This window comes from Psittacula echo (assembly GCF_963264785.1).
Source record: "Psittacula echo genome assembly, chromosome: 2".
Lineage (NCBI taxonomy): Eukaryota > Metazoa > Chordata > Aves > Psittaciformes > Psittacidae > Psittacula > Psittacula echo.
In genome coordinates, this window is record NC_137737.1 from 121,578,972 (window position 1) to 121,596,328 (window position 17,357).

Genomic DNA, 17,357 nt, shown 5'->3' on the forward strand with positions numbered 1-17,357 from the left:
CAGGCAACAATAACATACACATCAGCGTGTAACATGCCAAGTAGGACACTACAGTGGGATAAAGGGAGCAGATTATATGGGCTGGAATAACGTTACTGAATTGCTTTGTACTACACAGTCAGGACTATAATGTTAAAAAACAGAGGGCATAGAAATGAATTTAGACACCAGAGCCCTGAGTGCCCAATTACTTATTTGTTAACCTGCTCTATTTTGGACTGTTTCAATGTGGTCTGTCCAGGAAAAATCTGCTCTAGAGGAGCCAAACACTATGCACTGTGGATACAAGCAAGTCAGTGCCACTTGGCCTCTTTCATACCCCAGTTTATATACAACTCACAGTGTATTTACATCACAAAACGAAGATTTTTGCATACATACTCAGAGTGTGTGAGTGGGTCAGTGCAGGCACTGCTGCCCAACGTTACATGGGTTTTATCAGATATCAGCCAGATGCAGCCCAGATGTTGGGTAGCAGAGCCAACTGCAGAGTAAGACTGATTCTGGACCTAATGTGCGACATTGCAAGACAGTGCCTGGTACCTTGTCACTCACAGAGATTGTTAAATTACTGTAATTTGCCAGGAAAGGGGATCATCTTCTGTCAGTTAATTAGTACGGAAATCATGAGGAACCTTTTGAAAAAGCTAGACCTCCTCACAATATCTACTTGACGTTTTGATTCATTTCTACTGCTGAACTTTCTATTCTGTATGTTGAATGTTGCTTAGAAAAGTCCCATGATATCATTTCCTTTAATCAAACTTTTTCATTCTTAGCCTGGAAAAAAATAGAGGGGATAAGTCTTATCCTTTCTCCCCCTCAAAGCTCTTTGTTATCCTACCTTCAATCACTGGTTTGATATTTTTGGACACAACATGCAACATGATCATGACTAGCAAGTAGTGATTTAATCATACTGGCTTCCACAAGTATTTTCTGTCTCCTAATGTTGTTTGCCTACAGACCTAATGATAACATTTTCTCCAGTCATCTCAGCTAAGTCTGCTCTATTACATGCAGCCCTGTTCAGTATGTAGCCACATGACATATTCTTGGAACAGAGTAGAATAGCCTGTTGTACGGGCTTTTAAGGTTTTACTGTCTTTAGTGAATCTCAATATAAATATCTATGGGAAGAAGAGGCAAAAAAGTTACCCATTCTCTTCACCCTACTTTTTTAACACACGAAAAATTATCAGACTTAGCCTTAAGTTTATAAAATAAAATGTTGCTAAAATGTCAAGGTTCAGTCGTACCTTGGCTCTAGTCTCAGACTAGCAAGATAAATTTAGCTCATAAAATAAATAATCATAATACCTAAAAAATAAATCCAAGTAGTATATGTGAAAGATTCCTTAGACCAGCAGGGTTCATTTGATGCTTCATGGGACAAATCTCTCTGGCCTACCATATTTCACAAAGGAAATACAGGCAACACTGCTAGGTGAAGCACTTAAGAGCTGAAATATTTATGCACTATATGTACCTAGGGAAACATGAGGCTGCAGGCATTTCTTCCCCATACACATTTGCATGGCCCAACACTTACTGTTACATCAACACAAAACATTGTGGGGGCCTCAAACTGTAGGCTCCCCACCTCAATCCAGCCACCATAGCTGACAAGGCTGGACCACCTGAAAAGCTTCATTGTATTGTTTTCAAAGCTGTAATATTTACAGTGTAGGTAGGATATTTCTATTCTTCTCCAAAAATAACTGTCTCTCCAGTGGCTGGAGTCTTCAAGGGCAGCTGGGGGAATCAGGCCTTCTGCTGAGGGTTTGCAAGATATTAGATCCCAAATCCCTGGATGCTTAGAAAATGCCAGTAGCTGTACTTTATCCAGATATATCTTTTTTCCCAAATGTAGCCCAGACAATAACATGGCCAGACCTGCAGATTTGGCATTTTTTTGGATTTTCCCTCTGTCAGCAACACTAGCTCCCACTGCCTCAGGGACGCAGTCCAGAGCCTGTTATTTAACTAAGGAAGAAAATATGCTCCTGTATTCCATTTCAATGCATGGGTACCTTCTCAAAGGAAGAGGCCCACCTAAGCAATGTCCTGAGTCCTTCCTTTTGTAAAAGAACTCCCCCATGCAGGGGAAAACCCACAATTCTTCCTTTCCCAAAGCCCTTTTGCCCAAAGTTTCACCTTTGGAGCACAGTCAGGTGCAGTGGCTTCAGATGGCCCATTTTGACTGCAGTGGTGTGTGGATGCAGGGGGTGCAACGGATTCAGATGGCTCATTTTGACTGCAGCGGTGTGTGGATGCAGGGTTTTGCCAAGCACTTCAAGAGAATCCTTAATGCTGCTGCTTGTCCTGTTGCAAGAGAAGGATATGGGGTTGTAAAACCACTAATTTTGTTCAATCAGAAAAGTAAATGAGAATATCAGCATTTGGCTACTACCAGCAACAGATGGAGATTAGAGAGAAAACAATAAGCAGAACACCACCAAAGCGCCAGCATAGTCAGGAGAGGCTGATGAAATGGCTTGTTCTTTCCCATTATTTCCTGAAGGTGTAGTTTCCCAGGACTTATAAAATTCCCTTGTTAAATTTAAAGGGCCTTAGTTCAAGCCCATTGTAGTGTTGAGTGCCTTTCCCATATTCCTGGCAAATAAATCATGTTGCTTTTTGACATTTTCCCTGCTTGATAAGCAGTTGCTGTGTCTTACAGTGGTGTAAGGCTTGTCAGACTGGTGTAGTCTGAATTAAAGAACAATTTTAACACAAATGCCAGCTTTCTGCAAAAGCCTCCCTTCAAGGGAGACTTGTTCCCTTTATGTTCTCCACCCCTCTGGGGGGATCTCTTTATGTAGTTGAATACTAGTAGATTATGGAAAGGTCCTGTTCTTTGGATTTAAACATTTTATTTTAATACTTCATGCTTATTTATACAGTTCCAGGATTTCATATCTTTAAACCACTTAGACTGGTCTATTGAAGTCTGGTGGGAACCATATTTGTCACTTCCTCAGAACAAAGCAAGGCAGATGCACAGCACTTTTCCAGCCTTGTTTTGTATTCTACAGCCCACTAATGTTGTCTGGACAAAAGCGTAAAGTCCAATAAATTAGCATTGCACAACCCACACTGACTTTTCCAGGATTTCTTCCTTTCTTATGTAAACTTGCCTAGGATTAATTCTTTTAATTAGAGTATAACCTCCTTAGTGATACATATGTTGCATACTCTTATTTCTTTCTCAGCTATTTCTCTTCAGCAATAACATGTTTCTTATCAAGTGAATTTTGGGACTCCCCATCATCTGTTCAAATAAAATTATAAAGTGAAATGGCAAAATCAACAAAGTATCTGTAAGCATATTCATCACTAAGTCATAGAGCTCCAGAAGTATCTGAGGTGCCTCTAAAAATCCAGTCTCTCTCCACCTGATTTCCCATGAGGTTGTCACCTAAATTCCTTTATCGTTCCATGTCTTAACAAACATAGTATCCTGGGGTCTATATTATTTTTTAACTAGAGTTGGGCTTTTCCTTCATTCCATGTTCTGTTTATCCAGCCATAAATTTGTCTTATTTGTTGCTGAATCTAAAATCAATGAAGTAACACTTAGCTTTATTATTAATAGAGAGAAGTAATATTTCAGATTCTCTAAATGCTCTGCCCAAATTTTCACTTGGAAAAACATGCTGTAAAACAGATTTCTGGAACTCGGTAATTTCTTCTCATCCCCAAATTTATTACAGCTGTACATTTAATCAGCAAATCAAATTACAAATAGGTTATGCTGATTTAAACAGAAATATTAATATCATATGTATATTAGTGCACTGCATTCCACAGTGCTAAAGGCAAATAATTCCATTTGCCAGTTTTTGTCTAATTGAAACAAATATATTTTAGAATTTTCTCAAAATAGTGTTCTATGCACTTTTAAATGGATTTCTTATGCATTACATTGCAACAGAGCCATCATTCCACTTTCACTTTAGGTCATTTTGTGTCTGTGACCAATGGTTTAGAAAATTCTACTTTCTTTCAGCAGAAATATCCGCCTTCAAATTGTATCATAGTACAACCTTCAAGATGCCCACCAAGGGCAAGAAAATTGGTAATGTACTCAGCTTCATAACTTCCTTCAGAAATTTCTTTGGCATCAGATATGCTATTTGCAGAAATGAGCATGGCTTCAGTTGCTCTCAGATCAAATTCTTGAGTTTTGAGCCTCTCTTAGGGACGTATCGGTCTGTTTATAGTCACAGTAATATCTACCCACCTCTCCCCATTTCCCTTTCACCAGACTTACTGTTACTAAATATACATTTTTTATCCTTCTTTGTATTTTTGCACATCTCTGGGCCAGTGCATTGACCTATCTGGAAGTCTCACAGTCAGCAAGACTGGCTAAGGACTCTCTTATTTAATAGGTAACAGACTTGTCTTCCTATGTGTCTGGGTTCCGAACTACGGGAAAAATGGTTGTTGTGCCTTATTTTGGAAGAAAAAATACAATGAAAACAGTTTAATGTTTCCGAAGTGACATTTTTTCACCATTTTACTTTTGCCAGAACAATGTTATACTTCGCTCAGAGTCTGAAAACAAATTCTCCTTGTAAGTGTTGATATTTCCAGAGTCAGAAAATTCTTCCTGTGGCAGAAAAAAGCATTGCTGACCTTGTCCAGTCATGCTGCAGAGCATCACTGCCACAGCCTTGGCCTGGAAACCTGGGCACCTGTCTGGGAAGATGGGAGGGAGTGCTAGCAGCTGGATGGAGGGAACAACCTCTCTCTTCCATTTGGATGTATGCCCTGTCCTGGTGGCAGGGCTAAGCAATGGTGATCTACTCATTCACCACACAGCGAGGTGCCTGCACGGTGTATCAGTTAGCTCTAAAGGCATTAAAGCCTTTTCGGCATGTCATTCTCCCATAACGCTGCAACTGGACTTAGCAGCAACAGTGCAGAACTGGTGGCTTCCAGTGCCATGACCTCGCCTGTCTTTGCCATGTTGTGACCCTTGGAGTTGACTCTGAAGCAGATGTAATAAGGTCATTCTTATTTCAGCTGCAGAATCACCACATAACTGCACATGGCACTGTAGCAGTAAGACCAGGGCATGGACATTACCTGTACATTCATACCATTGCTTGCACGTATGTTGTGTCAGTGAACTAATGCTAAATCGATTTTCTAGGCACCTATAGTAATTGTTAAGATTTTCCAAAGTAAAACTAGTTGATAACAGCATAACAGGGGATGAGAGGGTAGCCATAGCCCTAGACATAGTCACTAACTCCTGCAGTATCAGCTCTATCGGATCTATATTATATAGCATAAAAGAATGATTCTATAATATCCAAGTAGTGCTTTGGTGTTTGTTCTGTTGAAGTCTATGCTATGCAACAGCAGACAAAAATACTCATTAAGTTTGTCTCATCTTTACCTGAAAAGAAGTCATTTACTCTCAAATAATCACATAGGTTTCAGGATGCCACTCAATATGACAAAATGAGACTCTTCCCTGGGGGAAATCAATACGTTTTCTGTACATCATTTTGAGATAAACATCTCTTCGGTGGAACTGAAAAGTTTGTTCACTGTGAAGTTGAAATACCACATAAAACACTCCAGAATACTAAAGTATAATGAAACAGAAAGTCAGCCCTAAATGTATAGTCTTTCCTTATATCATAGAGACAACATATTTTATGAAAGTTGCACTTCTGGATTCTAGTGAAGAATATGTCCCTTTGTGTCATTTTAACATCTTGCACAAACCTCAGTAGACAGACTCTATAATCCAACAATCACAATCAATGCCTTGTTATGCCGTTGAACAGAAAAAGGGTTCTTTGACAGGATGATTCAGTGTTATACATGCTAATGTGAGACATAGCATCTGCAGAATAGCTCATGAATACTGCAAATACTGTTCAGCACTCTAGGCAGAGATGTATTTTACTTAGCCATAGTGCCAAGATGCCGTTTCATTAACCTTATTTCTCTTTCTTTTCTGGAAGGCATAATTCTGTTGTAGCTTAGACTCACCAGGATACGTCATGGATACCGAGTAAATAGTATTAACATAATATGCACAGTCTGTGCTTCCAATTTCCATGCTTCACACAGGAAGATGTGTAATGACTAAAGTCTGACAGTTTAATTTATTCAGCCTTATTAGACCGGTTTGTTAAAAAAACCCTTCAATTTCAGATTCATTTTCCTTTTCTTAAACCATGAAGAAGGAAGTAATTTAATTCCTTCCTGCCTTAATTTTTAACTGACCTGTACTGCTGCATAGAGTTAATGGAAGAGCTCAGGTTTTTCAAATGTCAACAGGGACCCTGTCTCTAGTCTGTTTAAAATTCTGACCACTTCTTAGTATTGACCTCATGCCATGGTCTCTCAAAGTCAAAGAACAAATGAATTAAATGTATATTCAGAAAATGAACAAAGTTAGAAAGCTATATTAGAAGTAAGTTTTGAGCATACAATGAGGTAGTTTGTTAGAACAGGAAGGAAGCTGCTTCATCATCTTCAATTTTAGCAAAGTTAAAAGCCAAAGAACAGAGAGTTTTTACTATGTCAGAATTTGATGGAAATAAATTCATTGCAAAAACTTGCCAAAAGCTCTGGAACTGAACTTTTTCAGAGAGATCTTACCTAAAATCTCAGTTCAAGCTTCCATCACAGGTTTGCACTGTAATCCCAAGCAAATCACTTAGGACAAGATTTTTCGAAGTATTTAGACACCAAATCCCACTAGACATTTCTCTGTCTGTAGCCACTTAAGTAACTTTGAAAAAAGTCAGTCTCCCTATCATAAAGTTCATTTCTATTACAGGGAGGACAGGACAGACATGCTCAGAGATGTGGTGGAAGTACATTAAATACTGGAGTAACTGATAACCTTGGCAAACTAAAATGAAAAGAAAGAAAGTTTACTTGTACATCTCAACTTTCCAACATTCACAGAACTCAGATTTTTAATTTTGCTTTGTACAGTCTTTGATTGTTGATTTCAAGCAAACTTCTCCTTAAGTTGTAACAAAAGGTATAACTATTAACTAGGTTGGAACAGCTAATCTGTACAGATCACATTACAGCCTGAAAGCTCTCAAAGTTTGTCTACATGTGAAAAAGTTGTGGACTGTTCTACCAGCATAATTATTCTGATGACTGAACCACTCCAGTTACATTATGCCTCTTTCAACACTCTTAATTTTTAACCCCTTCAAAGGTATAGTAACCTAAATCAAAATCCCCAGTTTTCTTGCTTGAACTTTCTGTAAGGTTACAATATTCACTTAAAGATGGGTAATGTAAGTCATGATATTTCATTTTTGTCACACACTAAGAACACACATGAACACTTATCACCATGCAGTTCATGAGTAACAACTCATTAAATCACAAATCACATTCCTGAATCCTGTAATCCATACTTCACCTTAAACCAGCATACAGATTTCACATGATCAAGCCTCTAGACTCCAATACAAATTCCACATAGTAGCCTCCTCGGTTAGCATAGAAAGCAGATTCTGATGAGTGAAATAATCCAGCAGTTCAGCTATGCAATCCAATATTCTATTCACATGCGGACAAAAGTGCAGGAGTTTTGAAAATTAAGGTCATATTTAGACAAGCAAATAGAGCTTAATGTCATTACTAATAAAAGAAATGCAGAAAGGTCCATCAACGGCCAAAAATATGCTCATTTTGAATTATTTAATGCAGCAATATTCTGTTGGGTAAGTCACCATGATTTCTCTTTTCTTTCACAATAAAAATCAGTTCATTTGTTTCCTAATACAAATGTAGCCTCTTAGTGCTTCATGGACATGCTGTGCCAGTGGTGTCACTTAAGAATAAATCTCTCAGTTGATCAAAGATCTCTAGTTTGTTATTGTTTCTTGCCTGGAAGTGGTATGCTGATAGAGCTCACCCCCGACATTTGCTCTGGCTCTGTGAGACCAATATCAATGTATCTGAAGGTGCTATGGCTTTCTAATGTCTTCCATTCCTGGGCCAATGCTGGCTGCTCAGTGAAGGTAGCAATACTGCATGCAATGCCACAGTTACAAGAATAGAGATATATAAAAGTATCTCTTAAAAACATATGAGTTTCTAATAGTGTCCAAACTTGCAAAGTCTTGACATTAAGTTGAATAAAGAATCCAATAGAATAAGCAGCTCACACCATGTAATACCAAGTAATTTCAAACAAGGATAAAAATGACCTATAGTCGCTGACTACTTGTTCAGTCACATGTGAGATCTGGACTATGCAAAATAATCCAGGAGGAAGAGTCTTTCCAGGGAGTTTGGCTCCATCATAACCGCACTGCCTCTGAATATCCAACTTGGGAAGGTTTTGCCTGTGCTTGTCATGTAGCATTACACAGTAAACTGGGAAATTATGAGGGTTCAAGACCTCTTTTTTAAAGTGTTTTTCACACAAATCCAAAACAAGTTAGAGAGAGGGATCAAAGCTTATATAAACACACTAACGCAAATCCCCAACAACCTGCTTTTTGAAGGCAGACTGACCCATGAACACCTAAATGGCAAATCAGTACAAAAACATGAGTCAATGCTTCAGCAATTCTTTTTATAATATAGATCCTGCTAATGTTCCTTGTCAGTGCTGCAGCAACCAGCTCCGCTTCACTGATTAGCAGTGAATGAGAGGATGTCCAGCTTCATGCATCACAGGGTAAATGCAAATCTCCTTGACTGTCCATCCTTTCACTAAGACAGACCACAACCTGTTAACATATTTGACAAGAATATAATTTCCTGTCAGACCATCTGAGATGTACTACCACATCAAGGCAAGACACTCAGAGGTGAGTTACTAGATTACTCAGTGAATTTGGAGAATCTCGAGACTACTTTCACAAGAAGAACAGTAAGGACTGCAGAACTGCCTAACCCTTCCCTATTATAAATGCAGCTGGGAAGAAATTTCTCACTGAAGTGATTTTTTGACTGCAAGATGCCAGACTGTCAGAACTGCCATGTTAGTGAGGAAAGGGGTTTGGTTTCAACAAATATTTATTCCTGAAAATATTTTGTGGAATAAAACAACACATTTTCAACCTGTCAAAATATCTATTAGTATCATTATTAATTGGGAGAGTCCAACTCTCCTCTTCTAAGTTACTTATTTTAAAATTCAAGCTACTTCAAGCTATCTAAACTAAACAATCAAGAAATCATTAAAAATAAATGACCTATTTAATTTTGCTCATGAATATTTTTTAAGACTTTAATTTTTCATTCTGTGTTGAGCAAGGGACAGAAACTGATACTTTTGAAAAGGAAATGAGTGGAAGAAAAATATTTTACTTTCAAAAATAAGTTGCAGTTGACTCCCAGTTGCTCTAGTTTGCAGAAACCTACAAGCATCAACCTACCTACTTTATACCACACCAAGTGACCTCACTTGGCATTCCCATGCTTTTGCTTTGTACAGAGCACTTCAAAGACTCACTGGAGACATCTCTTTTCCAGGATTCTTTCTTTATAGACATTTTTCAAGTGATGTCTTTTTCCAAAGTTCACATACACAGAAATAGCACAGGTGGTTTTCATCATCTCTCAGCTTGCAAGGTGTGGCAGGTTCTAGGGCTCCACTGTGGGCTGTCCCTGCTAATGCAGATTAATGAGAGGGTGATTTGTAGGCCCAGATTTCTATCATTTGTCTGTAAGTGCCTAGAATATACTGTTGTGGCTGCTGAGTAGCAACTAACAGCTGCCTCTTATTATCCACCACCTTTAATTTTTCTTTCCCTTCTCTTTGCTTCCATTTACTGTTTCTGTAATGAGGGAAGATTGGAGAATTGCCAAAAAATGCAAAATGCAGAAATGAAAGGAAAGGTTGCATGGACAGGATGTCTGTAGATGACTTTCTAGAGCTTGTGCTGAGTTAAAGGTCAGAAGCTTAGGCAGATGGGGATGAAGTATGGCCCATATTCCCTGATAGACTCCAATTTCACTCTCCAAAAGAAAAACAAACAAACAAAAAAAGTCAGGTCAAACTGTGTTCCAAGAAGGAAGAAGCAATAAAATGATAAAAGAAACAAAGACCAAAAGGAATAAGCATCCCTTGGGGTCCAGAACACAACTGAAATGTGGGGTGGTTTTTTTTTTAGATGATTTTTTTTCCCTAGTCTTTCTGAGCATTACTCTGCAACTAGAATCTTTATTTTAAAAAAGAAAAAATTGTTGCTTCCAAAAGAACTGGGAACTTAATGAAATTTTATAATACCCAGTGCAAATACTGTGAAAGTAAGCATGAGAACTGTGTATAATTCTGCTTATGAGAGACAGAAATTTAACAAATCCATTCATTGTAATTACCACTAGTATACTAAAGAACAAATTAGTATTTTCTGGGATTAAATTCCTTATAATGTCTTACCTGTACTTAAACCGATGTTTCCTAACAAATATTTTAGCTTAACTTATGATAGAGCTGTGCACTGACAGACAGGAGGAAGAATAAAAGCTCAAGGAGACCTGATGCTTTACACAATGGTGTAACCGTGAGACATTTCTGTTAAGAGTACTTTGTGGAAGATTAATTTTTCTTTGAATACTTTACAAGGTAAATTGATTCAATTTCAGATTACAATTCAAAGTGGTAGGGATGCCATTATATGCAGAGGCTATTTCTCTACAAATTCTTTCTCAAGTGTCTGCCGTACAATGCAACTTTAAGTTTCAAGTATGTGTCTGTGTTTGTGGTAATACAGAACTATTCCCATAGGTGTGAACTAAAGGTAAAGAAATCACCTCAACTTGACTTTTTTTTTTTTTGTCACTTTCAAGAATTCCCATGACTGCTTCGTGACGCGTTGTTAACCTGTTTGCTTGAACCAGCGGAGGAACAAAATGCTATATATTGCCTTTTTGTTCTCTATAGAACCTAGTGCTGTGTCATGTTGGTAAATAGAATCATATAATCATAGAATAGTTTGGGTTGGAAAGGACCTTAAGACCATCTAGTTCCAACTCCCCTGCCATGGGCAGGGACACCTCACATTAGACATGAAAGAGCCAAGGCTCTGTGCAACCTGGCCTTGAACACTGACAGGGATGGAGCATTTACCACTTCTTTGGGCAACCTCTTCCAGGGCCTCACCAACCTCACAGTAAAGAACTTCTTCCTTTTTAGCTACACCTTTTAGCCCCTACATCAATAAGACAACAATATTTAAAATTAGAAAGTGATGTAGTGATGATACCGGCTGAAATTGACGCGTTGGCTTCAATGTCAAGCGTGTACATCCTGCTTACTGTTGTACCAGCACCACCTACTGGTACCTCACAGCCTTCTCCTTTGTATTGCTGTTGGGGAGGTTTTCCCTTTCATTTCCCTTTCATTTAAGCTCTAAAAATACTTGGGGGACATTAGAAAGAACGTTTTTTGTCTCCTAAACTTTTTTGAGACCGTACAGAACAATTCATGCTGATGTTATTTGGTTTAGGAAGAACAGAATAAGAGACTTATCCAAATCTCTTAAATGCTGAGTTAGGAAAACCTTGCTCTGAAGCCAGAATCTCCCCAGAAGTAACTTGTGCTCATTACCCCTTGTCTTTTCTATGTGACTCCTTGTAAAAAGGGAGTCTCCATCTTCTCTGTAGCCACCCTTTAAATATGGTAACATGGTGATACAGTCTTCCTTGTGCCTTCTTTTCTCCAGGCTGAACAAGACCAGCTCTCTCAGCCTTTCCTTACACAGCTTCCTAGTTCCTTGATCATGTTTATTGCCCTTCTCTAGACCCTTTCCAGCCTGTCCACATCTTTTTGTATAGCAAGGACCAAAACTGAGTATTCCAGGTGTGGCCTGAAAAATACTGTGTAGAGTGGGATAATGACATCTCTGTCTCTGCTGGTGATGCCCTTGCTGATGTAATCCAGCATCCTGGTGGCTTTCTTTGCCACAGCTGCACACTGTTCATTCATATTAAGCCTGTGGTCCACCAGGACCTCCAGGTCCCTTTCCACAGAGCTGCTCCCCAGCCAGGTAGATCCCAGCATGTGCTGCACTCTTGGATTCTGTTTACTCAGGTGCAAGACTTTACACTTGTCCTTGTTGAACTTTGTAAGGTTCTTGTTAGCTCACTCTTCCAGCCTATCCAGGTCATCTGCAGCATGGCTCTCCCTTCTGAAATGTCCACTTCCCCACACAGTTTGGTACTATTGGCATCTGGAGGGCTGACTTCTGATCTGCATAATTTTTTTTAACACAATCCGGTTCATCATATTTTTGCAACTGAAACAAAATTGGATTCATCATCATAGTGAATGATTCTGAACAGATTTGTACACACAGTTCATTTCACATGTTGAGACTGTGAACAGTCCCAGCATTTCAAAGAGAGGCTTCATCTTGCCTAACACAGTCACAGCCAGGAGCATGTCCCCAATCAGCTGAGTGGGTCTGACCAGATATAAATGCCACAATTTGTCCCAGAAATTCCCCTTGTTATTCTTCCAAAAGTACAGTACATGTCCCGCTGAATTGAGGCATCTCAGCAACTCCAGAGTGAACTCAGAAGGTATCAAGAGGGGGCACCCATGCTGAAAAAGGCATCAGCAACCCTTTCGAGGTCTCTCCATTGATTGCAGTAGATGCTGTACCAAGCTGACAGCTAGCATTTAATGCAAATGTAAGTCAAAGTTCACATGGAACTGACACTAAGGCACTGCCAGGGGAGTGGCATGAGATTGTACTACTGTTAAAAACATTAGGAATACAGAAACTCAAGATCAGGAGACATTTTAAAGGTCATCAGATCCACTTTACTTCTATTATTAGCTGATACAATATACCAACTTTTTTATGAAACTGAAATTGAATTTTACTTTCTTTTTTGCTAGATAGCCACACCGCCAAATAAATGCCCAAGTGAAGCAGAGAGAAGTTGCTCATGCATCAGAAGAAGGAAATGTAGGGATAATGAAGCCCGTTCATTCTTCTGAAAGGCAGCCAGCCAGCCATGCAAGGTCAAAATAGGGAGCTAAGAGACACCGCAGGGAAGATGGTACACTGCATTCAGAGAGTGCTGGGGACACAAAACCACTAATGGTACTTACAGAAGGGTCTGGAGGTACTGAAATGATCATAGGGAAGATGGAAGAAGGGAAGAATCTGATATTTTGAGAGGGATATAATGGGAAGAGATACAAAGGGAGAAATTGAAATAGGGAACATAGAATATAGATTTATGGGAAATTGGCTTCCTTAGTTCTGTGGAACAGCTTGTTTAATGTTTTCATTATTGCAGCTTCCCCTCCGGCAGAAGCAGTGGAAGGTCTGTTGCAGACTCACTGCCTGTAGACTTGCTCTCACATCAATGCAAATATGCCCTCATCAATATGCGTTTCCTCATCAAGATGCTTTCCTATCTCAATCCCATAAATCTGTTTTGCAGCATCTGCTACACTACAGTCCAACGGCCTCTGAAACCTTTGTCTTTTTCAGTACTTTCCCTCTGTACCCACTAGCTGCCACAAAGGAGGCAAGGGCATGGCTACTAAAGCACCAGAATTAGGTAAACATGCATTAGCACTAGCAGGATTAATATAAATATCCTAGTTTTCGAGCATCTTCAGGAAGAATAGAAACTTTATTTTAAAAATACCCTTAAAAACATGATGTGGAAGATTTGTCTGTTATCCTTAAATCCCTCTGTTCTTTCCTGTCTGTTCTTGAACCCGTTGGTCATATAATGTTAGCTGCAAAGTTAAGATTGTCAAGGATCCAAATGACTTGTATGTTCCTTTCAAAGGTATTGAAGTAGCTGGCCTCATTTTGTCCACTGCAACTGGAAGCGGTTCAGTTCTGCTCTTGTATGCTACTACTGGAGTTGTAGTTCTGGATTTGGTTTTTTGTTGTTTTGTTTTTTGGTTTATAGCAGCCTTCCAGTATCTGAAGGGGGCCTACAAGCATGCTGGGGATGGACTATTCATCAGGGACTGTAGTGACAGGACAAGGGGTAACGGGTTCAAACTTAAACAGGAGAAGTTTAGATTGGATATAAGGAAGAAATTCTTTACTGAGAGGGTGGTGAGGCACTGGAATGGGTTGCCCAGGGAGGTTGTGAGTGCTCCATCCCTGGCTGCGTTCAAGGCCAGGTTGGATGAGTCCTTGGGTGACATGGTTTAGTGTGAGGTGTCCCTGCCCATGGCAGGGGGGTTGGAACTAGATGATCTTAAGGTCCTTTCCAACCCTAACTATTCTATGACTCTATGATTCTATTTCTTTTCTCTTTTTATCTTTCATTTTATTCTACTGTTTCTGTCTTTGTAGAAAACTTTGCACATGTGCAATTCCTGTCAAATGAAAACCAAATACATGTCATTTGTAGATCCCGTAAGTGAAAGGCACATTATTAATCTTTTCAATATCACTGGTAAATATAACCAGAAAAAAAAATCCTTTTACTAGTGGGAACATATTTGAACACAACCAAACAGCAGTGGGAAAATGAAGAAGCTGTTTCAATTCTGCAGTTACTCTAATATAATGCCTGTAACAAAATCCAATGCACACTGCAGAGCTAACCTGATGAAATTCTAGATTAAAGTGACGATGAACTAGCAGAACAGTAGACCTCAATGACAAAAAGCCCGTTGAAGTATTTAAACACATACAGTTTCAGAAGCATAGAGCTTTAGAAATTAGTAGTACTGATATATTTTTAATGGACTATGTTCTGTTTGCTTTGGTGGCAATTTTTCTTTTTTAAAATACAAATGTGAATCTCTCAGCCCTAAAAAGTTTCCTTTGATTTATCACACAATGTTATCAGTTGCAAAACAGCTGGTACATTGTGATCAGGGGCTATGACAACATATTGTGTTCACCCCAACCCTTTTCTTGTTCCTACATTATTTTCTATGGGAAATTTCCCTTTAACACAGTTCATGACCACAAAGCACAGAGGTCCTCCTCCCTAATGCACTCCTCCCTTTCCAGGACAAGCTCCATGAAACTGCAGCTCCTGGAGAAGCAATAAAACCAGGAAATTACATCCTGAGCACTACTCACAAACCCAGTCTTATAGAACTATACATTTTTGGCACAAAACAAGCAAATGGGTTTAAATAAAAATGTTAAGTCAGCACACACTCATTTGGTGTTTGAGTAAGAAAGAAAGAAACAAGTCTTCTAATCAAGAAGATATTATACTTCACTGTGATTCAGAAGTGCCTCTAAAAGTTTTTATCTTACATATCTTAATTTTCCAAATTCTAGTGCGGGTTTTGTTTAGTCAGTTAGGAAAAAAAAAAAATCCAAACAACATTATTTTTTCAGCCTGGAAATTTACCGTAGAAATGTTATGTGAAGCCAAGTCAATTGTACATTAAGTATTCAAAGTCTAAAGGCTGGAGAGGCACAGCAAATTGTCAAAGCAGCTCTAGCAAGGATTTCTCAAGAATGGAGATGGAATGTTCTCAAGAGCTACTGATGTCTGAGATTTCAGCAAAAACTTTACTCCTTAACCTCTCTTGAGCTCTGAAACATCTCTTCCAGCTGTATGTCAGATACTTCTCAAGAGTTTCAGCAGCAGTATTGTGACTTCACAGAGTAATGGCCAAGTGCATCAAGACAATATCTACTGCTCATTTTTTCTCCCACTGCTAACCCTCCTAGTCCAGAGCTGCTGAAAATCTAATCCTGGACAGTCCTTGGACATAGAGCATCTCTCGCTGTTTTGGCAGATCATAGCTGAACTAAAGCTAAATCAAAACCAGAAGTATATTTTCTGTGTAAGGCTTAGCTTTATCATAATAAACCTCAGCAAAACACAGCAATCAATTTCCAGTTTTGGGAACTCCCATAAAAACCACATTGAAGTATCAACAGCTGTCCTGGTTCTGCCAGAAGACATCTTCCTTTGAACCCTTTTTATCTGGGAATAAATTCAGACCTTTCTGAATGCTCTGTATTCAGAATACTGAAGACAGGAGGCTTTTCCTTGAAGACCAGAGATAGATGTTTAACAAATAGGCGCAATCCAAACAGTTATTCTTTATTTCCTCCAAGAAAAAGGCAGCAAATTGGACAGATGATCCCATAGACTGCACACAGATTACATGCTGCCAGTTAAGCCATGTTTAGCTAAGCAATGTACTGCAACAAAGGAAATTAATTAAACCCTCTGTGTTCTCTCTCTCTCAACCCCAAGACTTCTGTCACTTTAAATATGTACTTTCATTTTTTTGAAGCTACTTGCAATCCTGATTTGGAGGTTACTGAAGATTATCTTCCAAATTTATGAGCTACAAAATAGATAAAAAGATCTCCCATCCATTGTGGGTTTAGGGTAATCCCACTGATATAATTGGTTTGTATCTTAATTTTTTTTTTTCCTTGTTTTTGTTTACACAGTAAATTTAGCATAGCAGTACCAGTCCTTGAAGTTCAAAGACCTGGGATCCTATTGCCTGTCTTATTTCAATCTCAGTCCAATGAGCATTTAGTCACATCAAGTTCAGGGCTCTGTCCCAGACCCAAACCCTTTATACTGGTTGTTCTTTAACATTTATAAACCTAAAAATATAAATTTTATTATCTATCCCTACTCTGATCACTCTTTTTAAAACGTTTTAAAATTCTTTTATTTTAAATGTCTTTCTAAGAAAGTTACTATTAATTTTACCTTTATTCAACTCCATTCTTCTTTCCTTCTTTTCTCGTAAGTTACATCCAAACTTCGGGATGTTTGGTGGATTGAGTTTCAATATCTGGTTTTTGTTATATTTACTTGCATTGTAATTATATATATTTGATTCTACACAGCACCAACTGCAGTGAAATTTTGCAAATAAATGACTTGGCTGCTACCTGTGTCACCCCCAACTAGAAGACTGTAAATGTTGCTAGGTTTAATCTCTAGGAGGAAAAATCTAAGATAAATGAAGAGTGTTTCAGACATTAAAAAAAAAAAAAATACAGGACCAATTTTAATATTTTAATTAAGGAACTAGAGCTGCCAGATAATAATTAACTGTTTTAAATCTATAGCTGTGTGATAAAACATTGGTCAGAATAATAATGCTATGCAAATTAAAATGGCTGCCTGGGATAGACAGATTTAAATTTCCAGATGTCTGTGCCTATATAAATTTCACTGAGAAAAATATTATGTGCTAATCTGTACTCAGGTGATCTCCTGAAACACTGTTGGCAGCCTTAACCAAAAAAGGAAGGAATCACAGAGAAAGACTGACTGGAATTATGCCAATGTTTAGGGAAGATATGCCTGTTAAAATATAGGGTGCCTAAGTGATTTCATAATAAAGTTATTCGGCTTTTAAAGTGATTACAGTTTAGACATTCTCTCTCCTAATTCAGTTTGTATCA